This window comes from Ambystoma mexicanum, chromosome 3p (genome assembly GCF_040938575.1).
Source record: "Ambystoma mexicanum isolate Mex_15411 chromosome 3p, UKY_AmexF1_1, whole genome shotgun sequence".
Lineage (NCBI taxonomy): Eukaryota > Metazoa > Chordata > Amphibia > Caudata > Ambystomatidae > Ambystoma > Ambystoma mexicanum.
Window position 1 is genome coordinate 514519275 of NC_090925.1, and position 20999 is coordinate 514540273.

At 42.7% G+C, this 20999-nt stretch overlaps 1 protein-coding gene across 4 annotated transcripts in view; it reads left to right on the plus strand.

Annotated features, from left to right (window-relative positions):
- Window positions 1-325: 325 nt before the first annotated feature.
- SPATA2 (spermatogenesis associated 2) overlaps window positions 326-20999 on the plus strand; it is a 74890-nt gene continuing 54216 nt past the window's right edge. For 3 of the 4 annotated variants that reach the window (XM_069651189.1, XM_069651191.1, XM_069651192.1), the window contains exon 1: window positions 326-439. The gene's annotated coding sequence lies outside the window, so the exon portion shown is untranslated. Of the gene's footprint in view, window positions 743-20999 lie in introns of all 4 variants that reach the window. The other variant, XM_069651190.1, reaches the window with a different exon arrangement.

Genomic DNA, 20999 nt, shown 5'->3' on the forward strand with positions numbered 1-20999 from the left:
TCACATAATGTTGGCAAGTATGCAATTGAAGAAATATGAGCTGGGCGAGATGTGCAATAAGTGATCAGTATAATGTGCAAGAAGGGGTGGCCAATGTAAAGGGGGGGTGATGTGTTTCCAGTTTTTAATTTACGACCCTAAACATGTGGCGTTACAAGCACGCAAATCATATTTTGACCAGAAATGTAGGCCCATGCAGAGGTATGTGTTTGTGCTACGTTTGGGCCGGTTCCCAGCCCAATTTGGGCTATAGATGAGTTTCCTTTTCTGGTTACCCCTGGTTTATTGCGCATTTACGTTTGCCGGATTACGTGCTCATCACGTGACGTAGACGCCATCGTCGGGTTGTTTCCTGGGATGGGAAGTGGTCGTGTACTAGTCTGGACCTGAAATAAACATTATCCGGGCACCCGCTGCAGCCTCGCTTCTTATCGCTCAGGTACGTTTTACACTGTTGTTGCCACCGTAGCAGCCTCGCGAACTCGTCGCCGAAACATAGGGACGTAAGCAAGCTCACCATGTTACCTGCTGGTCTCCGGTGTTGACCCGTCCGAGCTTGTCTCCCGTCGTATTTGGTGCAATCAGCGGCCGAGCGATGTTGAGTCCGTCACCCGTGCTAACCGCGTGGCGCAGTCCCGACTCTCAAGTCGGTCAACGCTCCGCTTCCATTCACGTTGATTGCGGCTCCATGGAATCCGGAGATGGAGCTGGTCTGATTCCTGTGGATTGGACGGAATTAACGGTACGCACCTTTTTATGAGTGAACCTAAAATATATGGGTGGATTAGGATTAAGTGGACAGTCTGAGAGAACAATATCCCAGGGTCGCCCGATATGAATATGAACTAAACCGCTCAATCCTTTGTGAAATTTCGCTTGACCATATTTAATCTCTTTGCACGTATACCATTCACTTCTTTATTGTCGATGCTCGCTCCTAATTTATTCGATAAATGTTTTATAAATATCTCTTGGGCAGGAAGGTCTTAAAAAGTATACCCATCTTCCTTCTCCTTTGGGGAGCATGGATTTGAGGGGGAGGGGCAATTGTGTTGTGCAACACCGTTTGTTTTAAAGCGTCTGTGGACAATGTGGTGAGTTGAAGAGATGTTAGGGGAAAGGTGGGGGTAGAGAGGCAATGGTACGTTTCTGTTAACCATTCACAAAATGTGTATACATCATTTGTATGTCGGCGGACTGTTTTCCCTATGCTACATTGACCGTCCCGGACTGTCCATGCCATCTAGATGTGTGATTGCAAATCGTACTTTATTGAATTTCCGATGGAAGATATGCCTTCCTTCTGAGACAAAAGGACCGCATTTGCATGTCCCCCTTTGCCACATCCCCTGTGCACCTGCCTGCAATCTCTCATTCCATTTACATCGGACCTGCTTCTCCTGTCCACTTTTATTCTATGTGCCATCTTTCATCTTGCACTGTTCTTTTTAAATTCTATCTGGAGTGTACCTCCCCAGTGACTGCCGATATTCCGATGCACTTTCCCCATTTTTTTCCTTCTGTTGTGTATGTCGACTGGTGCGCTTGGACAGATTTTCACCTGCATTCAGAAGGAACGTCCTCTCGCTTTTGATGGCTTGTAAAAAGTTGCATATGCAGTTCCAGTTTGAAATACCGACTGAACACAGCCAGATTGTGAGATTGGAAATACCCACTGGGTCTGAGTTTTAGCTTTGGCAAACGGGAGCTGCTGTAGCAGGTGCAACTCATGTTAAGGGATAAGTTCATCCTAATAATGCCTGTTTAAATGTCCAGATTTTTAAACACTTGGAGAACTTCTAACGAGGGATTGCAGCCTGGGGTCAGACGCTAGTTTTTTCCATTTTAGAGCCTGCTATTCCTAACGTTCTCCCACCTTGTTTCAGTCTTGTTAGTGGGGAAGCGATCAAATGTTAACATAAAGGGATTGATCCATGTCAAGAGCATTTTTCTCGACAACAAAAACGCTCATTTAAAAAATTTGTTTTTAATGAGATGGTATGTTTTTTATTTTTATCTTTTTTTATTTTTTTTACATCACAAATAATTCCTGAAACCAAAAATGTTCGCATCACAATTCATTCCTTTAAACTATATAAGATCATTTCAATTACAGAAAAGGTAACACCTTATACACACCATTAAAGTTCATATCTCATGCAATCTGCACCGTTGAACTCCTGGAACTGACTTATTTCATATATAGGCACATGTCAAGCAGCATACAGCAAACCGTTCTGTTCTTCCTTTTCTTCCGACCATAGTACATTTCCTACTGCACCTCAAAGAATGCTAAAATCGGAGTGGTCACATTATTTTAATTCGTGAGTGCGAGATGTAGTGTGGGCAGAAAAGAGCCCACCGCCGTCGATGTAGTGAGACCCAATGAACACAAAAAGTAGTTGGTGCACACCCTAGATACGATTTATTTAAGGACAACATGGATGCAGGGGAGGTAGCACAACCCTGGCACGAGGTTGAAAATGCAACTAACAGAAAAGTATAAAGATGTATCAGATACTTCCATCCCCATCACACCTTAATACTGAAAAGCCAGTCAAAATTAGTAGATATTTGTAGTTATACTATACAGTGAGCCCATTAGTTCACAGGTATGCAAGAATGTTATATATTATTTTGAACTAGTGTTACGTTTCATTGAAGACTTTGAATTGCACCTGATGAATGGACTCTGGGTACCGAAAACGCGTTGTGCTGATGCTACTACATATAAAGACACATATGCCAATGACTTTCCACCTTTTTCCAAGGATTCTCCCCCAACCTTCCTTTTAAATGAAGTACTTATCTTTTTCCTCCTACAGTGGGCAATTTTGGTATTAGTCGTGTTTTACCTGTAGCAAATTGATGTGGGCAAAATCTTCAAAACCATTGATGAAGGGCTGGCGGCTATCTGGGAGCAATTGAATATAAAAAAATCAGCATGTGCTATCCATATAGGCCTTAACGTGTGAATTTTCAGAGGCAGGTTCCAAATCTCACCAATACCTGCAATGTAGCAGTCAAATAGGCAGGGGGCACGAACGCACGCCTAACTCCACGAAAAGTTTGAATTATTTGAGAGTGACCCATTTTGGTTTAGCCTAGGTTGGATATTTGAATTGTTGTTAAGGCCAACTAAAAATCCAGATGGAATTTCCCATTTCCTTAGTTTGGGCCACATTTATTTTTGTTGCTTATATAGAGCGCCAAGGGCATCTCTGCGCTTGCTTACATAGACTATTAGTTGTTACACAGGTTACAGGCATAATTACATTTGTTTTTACAATTTATATATGTTGCACATTTATAGAATACCGAGTTTTGCATGTCTATGATGGTATATATGCATTGGTCCAGCGTGGGCACCGGTCCTTCAGAGGTGCAGAAGAGGTATGTTTTGAGCTGTTTTTGGAAAATCCAGAAGGACTCATGGGGGTGTTCCAGAGTTTGCTGGCCATAGTGGGGAAGCTACTGCCTCAGGCTTTTTGTAGCTTGAATTTGGGGGTGATCAGGCGCTGCTATTTGGATATTTTGTCTGGCATGCAGGTGGGCACTACCCGGTGAAGACATTTATGAGGCAGCGTGAGTGTTTTGAACCAAATCCATTCTTGGTTGTGTAACCAGTTTTTGTCTCGTTTCGGAAAATGTGTGCTGATCTGGGGGTGTATGTTGTGAGTTGAGGTGCCTGTGTAGGGGGCGTTGCATTAGTCTAGTCGGGTCAGCACTGGGGCTCTGGCCAGTGTGGTGCAGCTGATGGGAGAGGGGAAGGGTCTGCAGGAGTTGATATGTTTGCAGGTGTAGGAAGTGGCTGTGGTGGTGGCGTTCACTTCTTCAGCTACGGTGAGGGAGGAATCTAAGTAGAATCCCAATGTTTTAACCTGGTTGGAGACTGATATTGTTGCAGTCGATGTTAAAGGATTGAAATGCAGAGCTGATTTTGGCAAGCTTGAGTTGAGAGCCTATGTGGAGCAGCTTTGTCTTGTCTTCGTTGAGGCACAGTCCGTGATGTGCCATCCAAGCCTGTATTGTTAGATGGCATTGAGTGTGAGGGTGTCAGAGGCATGGTCTCCTGTGATGGGAATGAGGACCTGGGTGTTGTCTGCGTAGTTGGCATATGTGACACCCAGGCCATCAAGACAGTCAACCGGTGGCTTTGCAAACATGTTATACAAAGTGGGAGACACGCATGAGCTGTGCGGTACTCCACAGGTGACAAGGGTGGGTGGTGCACTTCTCCCTTAGGTGAAAAGACCATCATAGTTCTGTCAGAGGAAAGACTTTATCTGTTGGGTGAGAATTGTGTGGTTGCATAGGATACTATGATAAACCAGATCTAAGGCAGCCAAGAGGTCCAGTAGTAGTAGTAGGGCTAACTTCCCTTTCTTTCATGTCATCCATTTGGACTTTTAAATCTAGTAGGGCAGTTTCTGTCCCATGGCTGGTGGTGGAAGCCGAATTGCCTAACTCCCAGGATGTTGTTTTCTTCCAAGTATTTCTGAACTTGGAGGTAGGCAACTCTGTCTTTAAAATTCTTTGTAGAAATGGACGTTGTGATGGGGCGGTAGTTTGTGCGGTTGTTGGGGGTCAAGGGAGTTTTTTTTTTTTTTTTAAATAGTGGTAGAACCTATGCGTTTTTGAGGTCCTTTGGGACACTGTTTCTGAACAAGGCATTGATCAGATTGGTGATGAAAGGGGCAAGTTGGGGTGCACAATCCTTGATGACTGAGCGTGAGCAGGGATCCCCTTGGCACTTGGAAGGTTTTACGTTTGAGATGATTTGTAGGACCTCCGAGTTGGTGACCATCGTGAATTCGAATGGAGGAGTTTCTGAATTGTAGGTGGCTTTCGGATGGTGACTATGGCAGAGTGGTTAATAGAATTTTCTTTTTTGCAGCTATTTTGGCCTGGAGTTGGGATTTTGCCTAAGAGCGCGTTCTGAAAGTCCAGGCACCAGCCTGCATTTTTATTGCAGTTTTCTACAGGTGGGATGGGGTTTCCAATTCTCTAAGGATAGAGAATAATTCCTTGGATTTAGAGTTGGCCTTAGCAAGTCGTTGCACAGTGCGCTTTTGGTTTGGAGGACTTGTAGTTTATATTCTTTGGCGGTCTTGTTGAAGGCAGTTCTATTTAGTCCGATAGCAGATTTCTTCCACTGGGCTTCAGCCTTTCTTTTTATTTTTCTTAAGGTGTTTAGTGTGGGGGTGAACCATCCGTTGAGGTGCGCAGGTTGTTTGGCTTTGCGAAGAGCCAGTTGGTCGATGGCTGCCAGAATGGTGTCATTACACTGTTTGGTCAAGGAGGATGGGTCAGGGTTGTCCTTGAGTTGGGTAGTGATGAAGGGTTGCAGTTACGGCAGTAGGTTGTCGGCCGTTATGTTTTGTTTATTTCTGGTTGGGGCGGTTGGCACTAGTTTGGGTGTGAGGGTCCTATTGGTCAGTGCCTCCATCTTAAAGGTTATATGATGATGATCTGACCATGGACCTGGAGAATTGGGTGAGATGGTGGATTTGCAGTTGATCAGCGAGCCAATCGAGTGTGCAGCCTTTCACATGGCTGGGATTGTGTATCCTATTTGTTATGGACTGCTATGGTGTTGGCTAGGGCTATTGTGTTTTTGGCCAAAGGGTTGCAGAAAGCCAAGTTGAAATCCCCCAGTATGATGATTTGTGATTTAGGTTTGGGGTTGGAGGACAGAGTTTGGGTAACATAATTTTCGAATGCATGTACGGGCCCTGGTGGTCTGTAGATAAGATGAATGTTACGAGTGGCCGTTGCATTCAGTGAGATTTTTACTAAGAGGTGTTCCCCAGAGGAAAAAGGTATATTTGGTATTTCTCTCATGTTTAAGGGGGTTTTGGCGATGATGGCAACTCTCCACCTTTTGGCTGTGTGTCAGTCCCTTCTGCAGATGGTGTAGTTATCTGGTACAGCGATACAGGGCTGGACAGTTTGTGTGTGAGGTGATATCTGCAATATCTAGTGAGTGTGCAGGTAGGGAACTGGCGTTGATGGGGGCACCTAAGATATTGAGAGTGGGCGCAGGTGAGAGGGTATGAGGGACACTGAGGGTGGGCACTTGGGTGTGCGGTCCTCAGGGTGAGAAGTGAGATTCTTCTTTGGATGGTAGGGGTGTTGGAGGTTTTATTTCTAATGACCTTCGTTCTGGTTGCAAGATGGATGTTTCTGAGTGCTATAGGCAGTGGGATATTTGTGCATGGGAAGATGCCTTGAGGGAGATTGGAGGTGTTAAGTGTGGTGGTATGGCACAGGATGATCTGAGGCCATGCAAGATGCAGGGCCTGCTCATAAGATTGAGAAGTGATGTGGCCATGATGTGATGCACGGGCAGCAGAGGGCGCTAGGTGATTTTGAGTTTAGCACACAACAGTACAGTGGCTAGATAGATAATACTCGGCAGTACAGTGTCAAGAGCATGCGGGCAGTGGATGCACCGGGTCAGTTTGAATTTAACAGTACAGTGGCAAAGGCACGCAGGCAGTGGTGAGCACTAGGTCGTTTTGGATTAAGCAGCACGGTAAGAAATGCACTATGACACTGGTGGGCGCAGCGTGCAGGCAGTGTATTGTGGCGTGAGCAGCTCCATGGTACAAGCATACCGTCAATAGGGGAAGTTAAGTGGTTTTGGTTTAGAACAAGCCAGTACAGAAGCAATTGCACAGTGCAGGGATATGTTTTGCAGTGGCGGGGGTTGACGTTGTCCCTGGCGTGGTTTAGGAGAGCAAAACTGAATGTTGGGAGGTTGCTCGGGTGTATCAATGTCGTAGAGGTGGGGAGAGCGGCTCTCCAGCAAGAGCGGTGGAGCACTTGATAGATTAGGGTCGATGGAATATGTGAGGTAGTTGTATGGTTGCTACTGGATTAGGCTGGCCTGTAGCAGTGAAGTGCAGTAGATTGAACAGATTTGACTACCCTGAGGGGGTGGTCACAATGCAGACCGAAGTCTGAGGATCTGGCGGGGAAATAGGGGATAGCAGCCCAGTACAAGAATGGACTGAATTCTTAACGCAGTGCTTGGATAAAGTAAAGGGAACCTTAAAAGTGTGCCTTAACAGTTGACCGGCTTCGCCTGCCGGTGTCCCCTGATTGTGGGGGCGGGGGGAGATTTGTTGCTGGGCAGCCAATTGCGCATCAGGAGGGCATTTTATGGCAAAGGGTGCTGCAAATTTCGGCAGCAGAGATCTTGGACTAGGTATTCCCTCGGTGTACCCAACAAAAAGAAATGTGATGGTCTGGAAGCTTGGTAGCCCTTTTGCTTAGACGGGATCAGGACACAAACGTACAGTGGAATTGCAGCTTTCTAACAGCTGAATGCAGAAATCAGCTGAGGCTGCTGGATGTAATGATAATAGCCCATGGGCTTATCTTACCTCGGAACACGGGCCGGGAGATGGGGGCACTGCTCCTCTGCAGCGGGACAGAGGGCTAGCTCCTGCTCGCAAAGTCCTCCTTCATGATGCATCTATCGACCGCATCTATTGGCGCTATACAAATTGAATCGCACTTTCCTGTCCAGGCTAGATTTTGGATACTTTTCAGAAGCAAGCTGTTGGAAGTTCCTGTATGTCTCCTGAAACCAGACTACTGTTGCTTTACTATGCCTAGATCTTTTACCCAGCATTCAAGTTGTTGAAGTAATATACACGGCAACACCTTGCAGTCAGCGTCCAAAATGGAAATTGGCAGATAGTTCACAAGATCAGATCTTGCACCCTTTTTGTAAAGGGTAACTACATATGCTGTAGACTAAGGGCACAAGAAAAATAAATCACTCTGCCACTTAAGACAGTTATAGCCATGCAGCCAGACTACCCTTAATAATTGGCTAGTTTATTTGGGCCAGGAGCCTGCAAGTTTTTTGACTTTTTTTCCCTTTCAAATTTTTTTTTTTCTTTTCTAGTACGTCACAATCAGTTTCCAGCTGTTAACACTGGATAGTTGGACTAGTTGATCAACCTCCACTTACTCGGGTTAAGCATACATGGCCTTAAAATGTTAGTCATGCTCTGACTCAGCATTTATTTGCTGAGTCGTTTACGCTCCCTCTAGATCAACCTGCGCATTATTTGGCATGGTTAACAGCATCATCTTCTGCATCCCTTTAGCTCCTATGTGCCCTACCTCCAATTCCTATAGGCTGGCTTCGCCTTGTTAATTAAGAGGTATTTTCCCTAGGCAGACATCTCACTCTTCCCCTTGGTTCTTTTCATATTAGTGCACATCTTTCTTACTTTGAGCAACCTCTTTATCAAAGCCTTGAGTCTGCCTTTTTTTTTTTTTTTTTTTTTCCCTCGGGTGCAGCCGTTTTTTACCGAAGCCATGCTTGTGCATATCTTTTCCCCACACAAGCATCAAAATGATCCACCATAAATGTCATAGCTCCAGTCCAGGGTTTTCCGTTAAGACACTCAAGCAAGTTATCATTTAGTCTCCTCGCTGATGTCGATTTCCTGCCAAGTTGACCCATAAGTCCCGTAAACCATCCTTTCCATCTACTCCTGTTTTTACTACCTGCTCAAAACATGCTAATAACATAATATGGTCACTACAATTAGTTGACTGTCTTCTACATTTACAAAACCACCATTATCACTAAAAATATAGTCTCTTTTTGATTTTGAGGAGCCATTTGACTAAGTATAATTACTTAGGATATCATTGGGTACAGTTCCATTCAGTGCAGAGAGCCCCAGCCCTTCTAAACGCTTTAACCAGGGGCCTCGGTTTTGCTGTTTATCTTCCCGGCCCCTGTTTTCTTATAGGAACCAGACTGGCTTTTCCCCTTTAAACATTTTTAGTTTAAATCTCCGGCTAGGATTACATGACCCCCACCACCCCCTTATCATTTATACGCATTTGATCCAGGAATACCCTTAAGTTACTGACTCCTGCGTGCCAATACATATTTAAAATCAAAAGGTGCCAGTTGCCCTGAAGTGCAATCTTCAGGCGAGTTGATGAAATTCATTTCTACAATGAAACATTTAAATTTCCTTACGGTCAGCGGGCCACCTGATGGATGCCCTTGCACTACACGTTTTGCAGCCTGAAAGTTAGTAACATAAGCATCTAATGAAGTTATTTTGAGCTGCGTTTCTTAGGCTAAAAAAAGCACAGTATCATGTCTCTATCTCAGCATTACAGAATATATGCGTGTGACCACGGGCGTTCTACAACGCTAGTGTCAAATCTGCTTAAACAGTTTTAAGCTATGGAAATTTAGATGTCCTGTGGTCGTAGTGCCAAGTGCACTCAGCCACAACCAATCTTCAGACTGTTTTGATGATTGAATTGTCTTAAAGCATCTGTATTTCGTGTCCAAAACCCCCACCATACTCTTTGGGCCTCTGAATTCAATGGCATATAAGAGGTCTCCTCATTTCCTGTTTCTGTAGGGCACCCCCTTGCCCCTTATCAATATAATGGGAGGGATCAAACCCCAAAGCACTAAAAGGTGGTTATTCCTTTATTATCAATCACCCACAATCTTGGAACATACGTACATAATTTGAGTGGTCAGTCCTATATTGATCTACAGAGTCAACTTGCTCTAGGTCTCTTGAAGCAGTGGCTCTCAGATAGGTCATCTGTCCCTGTTGATTATTCTGTTCAGAAAATATATGCGGGTACTACGGATAGTGCTGGGGGTCAAAGTTATTATGTACTTGTTCATTTACTCTGAATTGCCCAATACACGTTTGGTTAAATTTGCTGTCTGGGATCTTCTCTCTGATGGCCTGTTCCACTGGTGGTCATAACTTGGTGGCATTTTATTTTCTGTAGCCCTATTACACCCACCACAAGTTGGCCAGAAGATCATAGAGCTCAGTGTTCCTCTAGCGATTAAATCCTCCTTGGAAACAGTATGTGTCTCCTGATCCAACGCACCTACCCTTGAGGACGCGTCCTGCTCAATGCCCACATTTCCAACATCCACAGAATTATTTATTGTAGGGGCTCCAACTCTGCTTTCACTGTCGGCTGGGCTAAGAGGGAGCCTACAAACTTTCTTGAAGCTTGCTTCTTCACTCATGGAGGTTTATATTTGAATTTCTTTATTCGGTTTTTCAGATTTCTCCTTGCCGCTTGCTCATTTGATTTGCCCCTTACCCCATTCTTCACACCTGCATCAATTCCAGATACTGAATCTTTCTTGGGTTTTCAAGTCATATGACATCACCTATATCAGGAGAGTTGATACCTTCAATCGGTCCATTATTCCAACATATTCCAGCCCCAAACTCCCCTCCAGCCCTGGGTCTAGAATTGTTAGCATTGGCACCTCAATAATTCACCTTGTGTATATATCCATGGCTTTTTCAGGCCCCACTGGCTTATCCGCCGTGGTCACTTCATTGGTTTTAGCGACCATGGGCTGATGGTTGGATACAAATTCCTTCACATTAGTGTGGATATTAATATTCTCAAATTTACACTCCGCCAAGTTAGACTCTTTGTTTGTCAGTGACTCCCATTTTTGTTTCTTCATATAAGGGAACTAAAACGCACAGAACTTGGATAATTTCTGTCATAAGATCTTCATGTTGTCCCACTCCTCTGTAATCAAGACGCCTTAGTACTGCTGAATGTCTCCTCTGAGGAGCGGCTATAGGTTTAGAGGCCTACGATTATGGAGGATTCTAAGACACAAGACCCTTAACCCCATATCCGGTGGCGTGTCTAAGACTGGATTCCTTCGTTCTTCAAGCAAATGGATGGCTTCTTGCTCCATGCACTCCCTCGTGTCCATGTTTGAGGCTCCCAAAAGTAACTTGGCGCTCTCATTAGTGTCCACAGTTCTTCCCGGGTCATTTACGTGCTGTACTGTTTGAACAGACCTCATTATCGTTGTCTGAGAAAATAGTTAAAAAAATGGATGTAATTTTAGATGCATTGGGTTGCAACTGAAGATTTGAGTCACTTTTCGTACATTGATCAGTTGCCATCACTCTATACATAGACTGCTTAAGCATGCAATGTGCTGCTATGAAAAGAAACCCACATTTAACATATCACATAGTACACCATAGCAGGGATTTGCACTTAGCTTAGGTAGTTTTGCGGTGCAGCTTGCCCCCCTGAACTGCTGTCCCTGAGTCCGTCTGTGTTGGTACAAAACAAGCCAAAGAACAGCGTGTTTATGAGCTGCAGAGGCGGGTTCATACATGGGCAGTATTCTGCCTTCCGTTATCACAGCACTAATCGGCGTGTTGGATTTGGTTCAGTCCTGACTCATGCGCACTGTAAGGTTCCGGAGTCGCCTCCAATCAAGTTGTGGCATTTAGATTGTTCACTAAACTCTGAGCACTGCACAGCATGGAGCACCTTCTGCCTTCCACAATTCTCCTTTCCACATGCATCAAAACACTCCCATATGGACATGTACTTATCTGCTGTGCAGAGTGAGGCCTGCATGTGGGGAACAGGCCCACGGGAGCGTCATGCCGCAACTCCCGTTTCACACGTCTGCTTCCTCTCGCAGTCTGCAGCACAAGCAGGGATCCTTGGGCGTGGTGCGCCTTGCGTTGGGCTTTGTCCTAGTTGTCCTTAAAGGCCCGTGGTTACACGGGCCTTCTGGGTAACGTAGCTTCCTTTCTTGTTTCTGTGTGCTTGTGTCCTACTCAGTCCTGCAAATTAAACACAGGAACCTCCTGAAATGCTAACATCTCAGTCTCTTAGCACTTCCCCAAGGTTTCTTATGCGGGATCCCTTTACCATGAGCCGCACGGTTTTTGTTATTGGTGCTTGCCACCTGTTTTCCTCTAACAATGGCAGGCATAAAAACACTATCCCGAAACACTAGTTTCAATTGAAAAAAAAATCAGAAATGAGAAGAGTAGGAATTTGGTAGCAAAATATATCTTGTTGCTTCAAGTTAGTTACTGGACCCCCTCTACCCTGAAAAGCTTTATTGGCCCTGCCCTCACAGTACTAACGGTGGATTTGAAATTGCTGCAAGAAATAGTTCTGTTAGTGGTAGCTGAGCGCAAAGTTCACCGTAACTAGTGACATGTGAATTTATTTATGTTGAGTATGGTGCAAGTCTTGGCTGTTGAATATGTACACTGCTACTAGCAAACATATATCCTCTGTTATGGAGAGGCTGGTGTTGATGTTAGCACTTTTAATTCGGCAGAGTGGGTCATGGTGGTAGGAGGTTTAAATGCTGAGTCCCCTTACCTATGGCTTAATGAAGACTATGTAGATGCAGCAGCTGGATTTAACATTCCTGCAATAGGACTAAATCAGAAATGTTTGATTCACCAGGACTACAGTGGGTTATAAATCGCCTGGAATGGGGTCTCCTTGTGTGTCGTCTCCTTGTGGTGAATGGAAGAGCAATGGGCGTTTGCCCAGGAAGCTTAACGTGGACAAACTATATAAAGACTTGACAAGATTATCTTTATGAATGTTCACTTTTAACATCTTAGAAATTCAAATTAGCTGTCATTATCCACTATCATTACTTGAAACTTGTGTTCACATTTCACGAAAGCTGAAATATAGGGGGACAAAAAAGTAAGAAACTAAATAGACAGCAAGAAATCCACAGTATCAGTCATCTGATCAAAACCTTCCTGATGTTGCTGGCGAATCTTCTAATCTATGCCGCCAGATAGCTGACCCCACATCTTTTTATGTGCCAGTGTGACCACTGGGAGAGTGCTAGCTGTCAAAGGGGTAGGTAATGTGGGTGGGGGATTAGTTAAACCCCCAGACAAGTTCATCACTTTTAAGAAAATGGGTATAAGAGATAAAATATTCTATTGTCGCACATTCTGGCATTACCTGGGATGAAATAAAAGCTTCAAGAAGGATTGATGAACACTCATTCAGAAACTAAATTAAATAATTAAATTATTTAAAGAAAATACGCTTGCTAAGCAATGGATAAAAATGCTAAACATTGAACAGTCAACCTTTTTGGAAATGGTTAATGACTAAACCTACACAAAGCCTGGCCCTTTTAAACTCGTTGAGAACGCATACAATACTTGCATGGAATAAAAAAAGGATTCTTCCAGTGACTAGAGCAAACCTGCTTTGAAAACTAATTTGGAGTGTAATGTGGCAAGGAAGTATACAAATCACTTGACACCTAGACTGGATGGCCTGGATAACCGTGTTAAAATGCGATCTGAATTAGAGGTCTTTGCTGGTGGATCTAAATCAAACTGGTACCATTTTCTAAACTTGGTAACACTCTTGCGTTTGTTCTGGCGCTAAAGGGCTGAGTGATTCTGACGCTCAGAATTTCATATTGGCAGCCTTCCTTGATGTTGCTTGAAAACATTTAGCAGCTATCATTTTCTTAAATTTTGTTTTTTTTTTATGGGAACTGGGTATAGGGCAGAGTAATTTACACCATGTAATAGTGCATTCCTATTTGGGGGGATGGCTTTAGGAAAAAACAACCCTCTTATGTGTTGTACTCGTAAATTCAACAGCTCAGTTGGACAGTGAACATATATACAAGTAAGGGGAAAAGTAATGGGTGTGTCTTAATCGAGGCCTCCTAAAATAAAAAAGTTTTACTGCCTCAAAAGTAATACTAAGCCCAGATGGAACAGTTTGAGATTATTTATACAAGGATTGAAACCAGATTGTCTTTTGGTGCCACATCTTTGACCCATGCTTAAAGAAATTAGCTCCTAAAGTAGCACAGCAGCATATTTATGTGGGCGCCATTGTTGAGGTTTATCATATGAAAATCCTCCAAGAAGCTTGAGTGCTTTTAAGAGCTTGTCATTGGAGAAATAAAATGTGATCAACCATAAAACACTAAGCTAATGTTTGTCTTTTTTTTTCTTTTTCTTCAAATGATATTTGGAGGGAAACCTTTTGTCATTGAATAGTTATTTGGGCTTTGTGATTAGTAATTCAAATTGCAATCTGTATAACCATGAAACCGGAACAAAATATTTGGCCTTTGGTGACATTGCTTACATGCAATAAAAAAAATGTCACCCACCCATGATAATGCCATGGGAACAAAAAATTGTCCAGTTGATATTCTATGATTTGAAAGTTGGCGAGCTCAATAATATAAAATGAGCTAACTAATTGGGAGGATGAATTTGTTATTTTTCGTTAACCCCCCCCCCCCCCCATCAGAGCTTTATCCATAGAGCTAATCTTAATCTCTCTTGTGTGAATCTATTAAAAAAATTATATAAATCCTATCTCTGTACTTATCTTGAGTGAAGTATTATAGAAAGGTGAAGTGTATACATTCTTATAAAAACGGAATGGTGTGTTTCTGGCAAGAGAGGGAATTCAAGTTTTTAGTCCAGGGGCTAAAAGGGAAAATGTATCTGGCATATAGTTTGTGCTTTTTTTTTTTTTTTTTTTTAAGGACTCATTTATCTTGAGTATATTATAGTTTTTCCAAGGCGGGGCACACAATTTGTCCTTGCTACCATCCAAAGGCGAGTAATTGATTTTTGGTAAGTAAGAACTTGAATTTTCAAATCTTAATCCCCGTAGTATACATACGTACCTACAAACATTTCCTGAATGGATTATTAGGAGTTAACTAGTTAGGAGTTTGTGGCTACGATTGACTAAACTGGCAACATTAGATGTGGTTCCAAGGAAAACCGAACTTTAGAGTTTGTGAATTTATAATTTGTGCAAACTGGGCCCTTCCTTCATAGAACACAATACTTGTAATGTGTGTGAGTTTTGAGAGAACATTATTTTTCTCAAATATTGGTAGATTTTATTATTTTGAAAATGTATCCAATCAAAATTCAGTGATACTTGGTAATATGAGTTGCAAGTCGAGGGTATATTCAGCTTTTTTAAATATGTGCGAGTTAATTATAGATTCATTTCTTTTGTACTTTATTATTTTGTATGGTGATGAATGTTTTCTTTAAACCAAATCAGACTTAAAATCTACACTGCATTATAAAACTGTAACCGGTGTATTTTTTTCTAGTACAGTCCTTGAATGTACTTTAGTTTAGTTGCATGCAAAGAGTACTACAAAAATGTGCACTACCTCACAGTGAATGTATATTTTGACATTCACATATGTACGGACACAAATGAGTTAGACGCCCATTGTCCCCTCTACTTCACAGGTTTCCCTTTAAGGGAAATATTTTTTTGCAAATGTGTAAGTGAACACAGGCAGAAGGTATTTATCCAACTTTTTCCGTTGCTATGCTTGTCAAACGGCTAGTTCAGTGGGATCTCATTTTCATAATCTGCCTGTGGCCTTATGAATATTTGTCACGTTACCTTTTGGATAATAAGGTTTATTGACATTTGAAAACTATTCTTTTATTTACAAGAAAATTTTAGCCCAGTGTGGAGGTTCTGCTTTTTCTTTTTTTTAAAAAAAACATTTTTATCTTGTGTTCTGTTTTCATCAGTGATCCCAATTTCGATCAGTAGTGACTTAAACACATTCTCATGTGGCAGAGGAAGTGCTCCAGCTAAGATTTTGAAGTTGGAGTATTTTACTCTCTATTTCAAAGTTGGGAGTCATTATTTTTAGGGAGTAAAAACAGAAGTCCTTTTCAGTGTGATTATTAAGATAAAAAAGTTTCGCCTGTAAAACAGTGTTTTTATTTTACTTTTTTTATTTTGGTTGGTTAATTAACCTTTCAAAACACTTACGATGATACAGAAGAAAAGACATATTTAAGCATTAAGTCATAGCATTGTTACATATATAGATCAGCAGACTAAAAGTTACAATGACATTGTCTGAGTTATTTGACTGAATCATTCCATTTGTTGGGAGCCACACAGTTCCTTGCAAAATTCAATACTTAAAATATCTAAACATTTAAAATAAAATTACTACAACAGCAACCAAACAACCTAATTGTCAGGGCACATTGTGTACAGTACTGTGTTTAAAAATTGAATAGTAGCTATTCTTAGTGATATTTTAGGTGTGGCAAATGGCTCATGCCATAATTCATCATTTGAGCGCATGATGTGATCGTGTTAGTTTATTGATGCTATCTTCTTTGTTTTTCCAAAGCAACACACTCAATATGTTTGTGTTTCTTTGGTTTTTGCAACTTTACAAAGATGGCAATACGATGTTTCCACTTGAATGAGACCTCTTCTCAATAAGATTTGGTTTTTAGGCCATAAATTCAGACGAAACCTTAGTATCTGATTTCTTAGATTGAATGAAGGGCATTTCAATAAATAGTCAACTGCTTGTCGAAAATTTTTATGTCCAAAGAGTGCTCTATCAAAATCTTTCAATTGTAAACAACTCTGAGTAAGATGCCAATCCAATTGGTATAATTAAAGTTTAGCTTTATTTGGATTTACCATTTAGGTTGTTTTGCTGTGGCTTATTTGTGGTGAAGTTACTAAATATGACACCAAGATATTTGTATTCATTAACTAAGGCCAATTTCTGATTTTTTTCAAAAGCCGGTCATAATGTTTCCTTTTGCCTCATTATTTCTCCCCAACTCCATAACTTGAGTTTTCTCCAAATTTAAAGTTAGGTTATTTTTGACAACCTACTAGTCCACTTTGTTAAGAATGTTCTGCAGGCCACTTGGCGTCTGCATAAAGAAGCCATGCAATAGCCTGGTTTCCAAGTTTCGGCACATCATTCATTACGTCCATAAATTCAATTCCCAAATCAAATATGAACAAATTAAATAATGTAGAAGCAAGTATGCAACCTTGTTTCAGGCCGCGTTTGGTGTGAATTACTTAAGATAACAACCCATCCAGATGCATTTTGACCTGCATTGAGGTGTTTGAATGGAGCAGGTATATTATCGTTACGAGTGACAGGATAGCCAAATCTTACTAGTTTTTCAAGAAGTAAATGACGATCTACAGAGTCAAATGCAACTTGAAAGTCTACTTAAGCTAGATAGAGAGGTTGATTTCTTGTCGTGTAAAGTTCTTTGATTGCATTAAGTGTTGTAATATTGATAGCATTGCCAAGACCTGCAACAAATCCAGTTTGGAAAGGATCACAACGATTCTCATTAGAAGGCCAGATGTTAAGGTCTCTTAAAACAATTCTACTATAGATCTTCCCAGGGGCATTAAGGAGAGCTATCGGTCGGTAGCTTGCAGGATGTTTTAATTGTAGTCTTGAAGATTCTAGAGGCTAAAACACCTTTGATTTATGTAATGGCAATCCCTCAACCTTGAGCTAAGACTGCCAAGTTGAATGGATGTACTCGTCACTTTACACACGGTTTTAATATAGAGTGTGAATTAAATTGTAAGTGTAAAAATAATCTGCCTCTGTAGGATTATGCACACAGCACAGGAACTCTGAAAAATACAATTGTGCAATACTGGTTTTCTGTCACTGGAAAAAAGCATAATTTGTTACAAAAGATTAATTCTCAATTGCAACTTAGTTTTCCATTTTATTAATTTTACAATCCTAAAATGCTAGGAAAATTAAATCTGCACAATGCTTCGGTTTGCTCCATGAGCATCAACACAGCAGAACTTGAATGGAAAGAAACTATTCCTTTGATCAGAGTGTAGTTTTTTTTGGGGAAAGGCTTCAGAGAAATACATTATTTCTCCATGGCTTGCAATTACATCAAAGTAGATAAAAATCAAGAGGCATTCTGGTTTCTGTCAAGTAATCTGTCCTTTGCTCTGAACTTGTGTGTAAATGTACACAAGAAAATAATAAAGCTGTCGTATTTACAAGATTTTCATGCGTAAAAAGGCCTGGCACGCACCTTATCTGGAGGCCTGGTTGTTAACATCCAATGTCTAGGTGTATGCACCATTGCCCAGGCTACGTGGTGATAGCAAAGCAGTGCCAGATTCCATTATGTTCAGATGGCACATTTACAGGATTTATTTATGCCCAAACGTACAAGATTGTGTTACGCTCACCTGACTCCCACGGAGGCGCTGGCCTGGTTCGCGCTGCTGTGACCTCTTCTAAGGTGATGCGCAGGGTTCGGAAGATGGACTGGACCGGGCCCCCAAATCTGGCTTGTCTGGCTCGCAGAAGTATCCTTCTGTAGGCAAAAATAGGGGATTAACTGTCTGCGGGGTAATGCAATCGGCCTCCCACTTTCCCCTCTCACCCTCCTCGAAACCCTTCTGTGATTCCTCGTAGCGTCTCACCTTAGGGTCTGGAAGGGCGAGCTCTCCATCCTGCTTCTGATGCAGGGGCGCGTTGGTATCCAGTTACTTCACTGGATTTTCGGATTGGTGAGAACCAAACTTGCTTGGCTTCCAGGTAAGTTTTTTTTGATAAGAGGTTCCCCTTGTGTCCATGCATTAATGTACTAATACTAGTGTCTTTTTCCCCATAGGGGCCGGGGTATGGAATGCCGGGGAACCAGCACCGACCCGAGATGAGAGGTGAAATCCTTGTAGAAATCAGGTAAGTCTTTAATGAGCGTTTTTTGGTAATGTTTTTTCATTCGCTCAATAACGCTGATGTGAATTTTTTTTTTTTTCCCCCTTATGGGGCCAGGGGGCCGGAAATGCCAGGATGCGGCGAGGACCCAAAATGAAGAGGGAATTAATCAACAGGTAAGTCTTAACATGGAGATTTAGCTTTCCTTATTCCCTTCTCTCTCACCTTTTTGTTCTGGTCTTTTTCTCCCTAGGCGCTGGGGCGTGACTGCGAATCCGGATGATCGCTGCTGAACATGGAGGCGCCCTGTAAAAGTGAGTGGAATGCGGCTCTGCAGCGATCGGCGCGATGAGCTTTTAAATAAAAGTTTTCCTTTTCAGGATTGTCGGCGAGATGTCTCCGGGATGCGGATTTAGCAGGTAAGGACTTTTCCTTCTTCTGTTCTCTTCTTCTCTTCCTTTGCAGGTGATCCAGGATGCTGGCAGGCGTGGCAGAAGTCAGGATGCAGGAGCAGACACGGTGAGCGTCCAGCTGCTAGATGCAGAACAACGCGAAGCACGTGTGGCTGTTCGGGTGGGGTTTAAATAGCCTTGGAAGAAGTTCCAGGTATGTATCCTTCCCCGACCACGCCCGGATAGTAAATTAGTCCCACAGGTAAAGTAGTTCCTTTCAGGCCTCAAGGAGGCCGGGATCCTGCAGCATGGTCTGCATCAGGTAAGTGCACCCAAGCACTCCCATAATGAGCCTGGCCCATAGGCGCCAGGACATTGTCCAAAGGGCCCCTATATGGGGTTGCTGGGTCCTTCCTTGGGGACTGGATGTCCGCTTTCGGGGACGCAGGGCTTGAACCGGCTCCCCGGGAGCAGGCATCATGACAGATTGCTACACTTAGGTGAAAATGTGGCATTTCGATCCCATCAGTTAAGGATACGGCTTATTCCTAGTTAGCATAGCAACCACATATCATTATTCATGATCATCACAGTAAAGCCAGGTACCCTTGCTGGCATAGTAAACCATATTATTGTGCCAAGTTAGTGATGCAAACCAGATTGAGTGGTACTGAGGGCTGTATTTATACTTGCAGTGGAGGCCCCGCATGTGTTGTACTGTGGCAGAGTATGTGCCCCATCCAGTGCACTCCCCAACGTTGAGCTGCCTGTTCACTGCTGGCATGCATGTTGCCAAAAGCTTACATGGGGCCGTATTATAATAATTGGTAAATGGAGACTGTTCGAAATACCGATGGCTACAGATAAGATTTGGAATTTGATTATTTTGCTCTCCAGCTATTGAAGTGGGGGTTGTACATTGATTTCTATTACAGGGATAGAAGAGTAATTCTTGATCTCAAGGGGATGGACGTAGGTGCAAAATATATTTGAACTCTAACATGGAATAGTTCTGTAATCCATACCCCAGTTCTTTCGTTGTAGCTAATTTCTGTGGTACTGCTCTGCTGCTACCACTGTTATGGAAGCATGGGTCAAGCTCCCAATTCTAATGTTTTTCATATATTTCTTTCCTGTGTTTATTTTTTTTTTTTTTTTTTTTAGCCAGAGTGGGTGTGTTGAGCGGCAGCAGAGTACTTGCCTGCTTTAAGGAAGTAGCATTTTATTTTCTATAGTTGCATCACGCACAGAGCAGTACACAAACAAGCCGCAGAATTCCTAAGCAACAAACTACGCCTACATCAACCGACAAGAACACTAAGATCAAGCACCGACATACGCCTGGAACCAAAACCCTACAACAGAAAAAAAACTCGGAGGATCCTCTTTCTCCCACCAGGCACCCAAAACCTGGAATGACCTACCTAAGAATATACGGAACACAACAAACCACCTAGCATTCCGGAAACTCCTCAAATCATGGCTCTTCACAGGGTAACCACAACGGAGACGCACCAGAATGCGCAGACATTAAAACAACGATGAAAATAACTCCAATCCCGACCACTCCCAATCTGGACAAACCAAAGAACTAACCACCTGACAGAGCATAAGCTAAAGCCACAAAAGGAAGGCTCCAGAGACTGAACACATACTTGGATCCAGGCGAAAGCCCTCAAGTGACTCACCCACTCGCACGTACCGGGCGCACCATATCCAGACTGGCAGACGCATTTAGATAGAATTGAGAATATTAGCATGGCCACACTTGGATGGAATTGTGGACATTGGCCTGCGTCACATCTAGAGGGGACTTTGAATGCTAGCATGCCCGCCCTTATATAGAATTGTGAATATTAGCATGTGTACATTTAAACAGAATCGAGAATATCAGCCTGCATCGCATCTAGATAGGACCATGAATGTTGGCATGCCCGCACCTACGCGAAACCTGAAGACTAGGGCGGGCCACACCTAGAATTGTGGACATTGGCCTGCGTCGCATCTAAATGGGATTGATTGAAGGATAGCAAGCCTGCGCCTAGATGAAACTTTAATATTGGCATGTGCCACACTTGGAATTGTGAACACCAACCTGTGTAGCATCCAGATAGGGTTGCGAATGATAGCATGCCCACACCTGGACAGATTTCTAGATGCTAGTTTGCGCCGCATCTGGATGGGACTGTGAATGTTGGTTTGCCCACACCCAGATAGAATTCTAAACATTGGCCCGCGCCGCATCC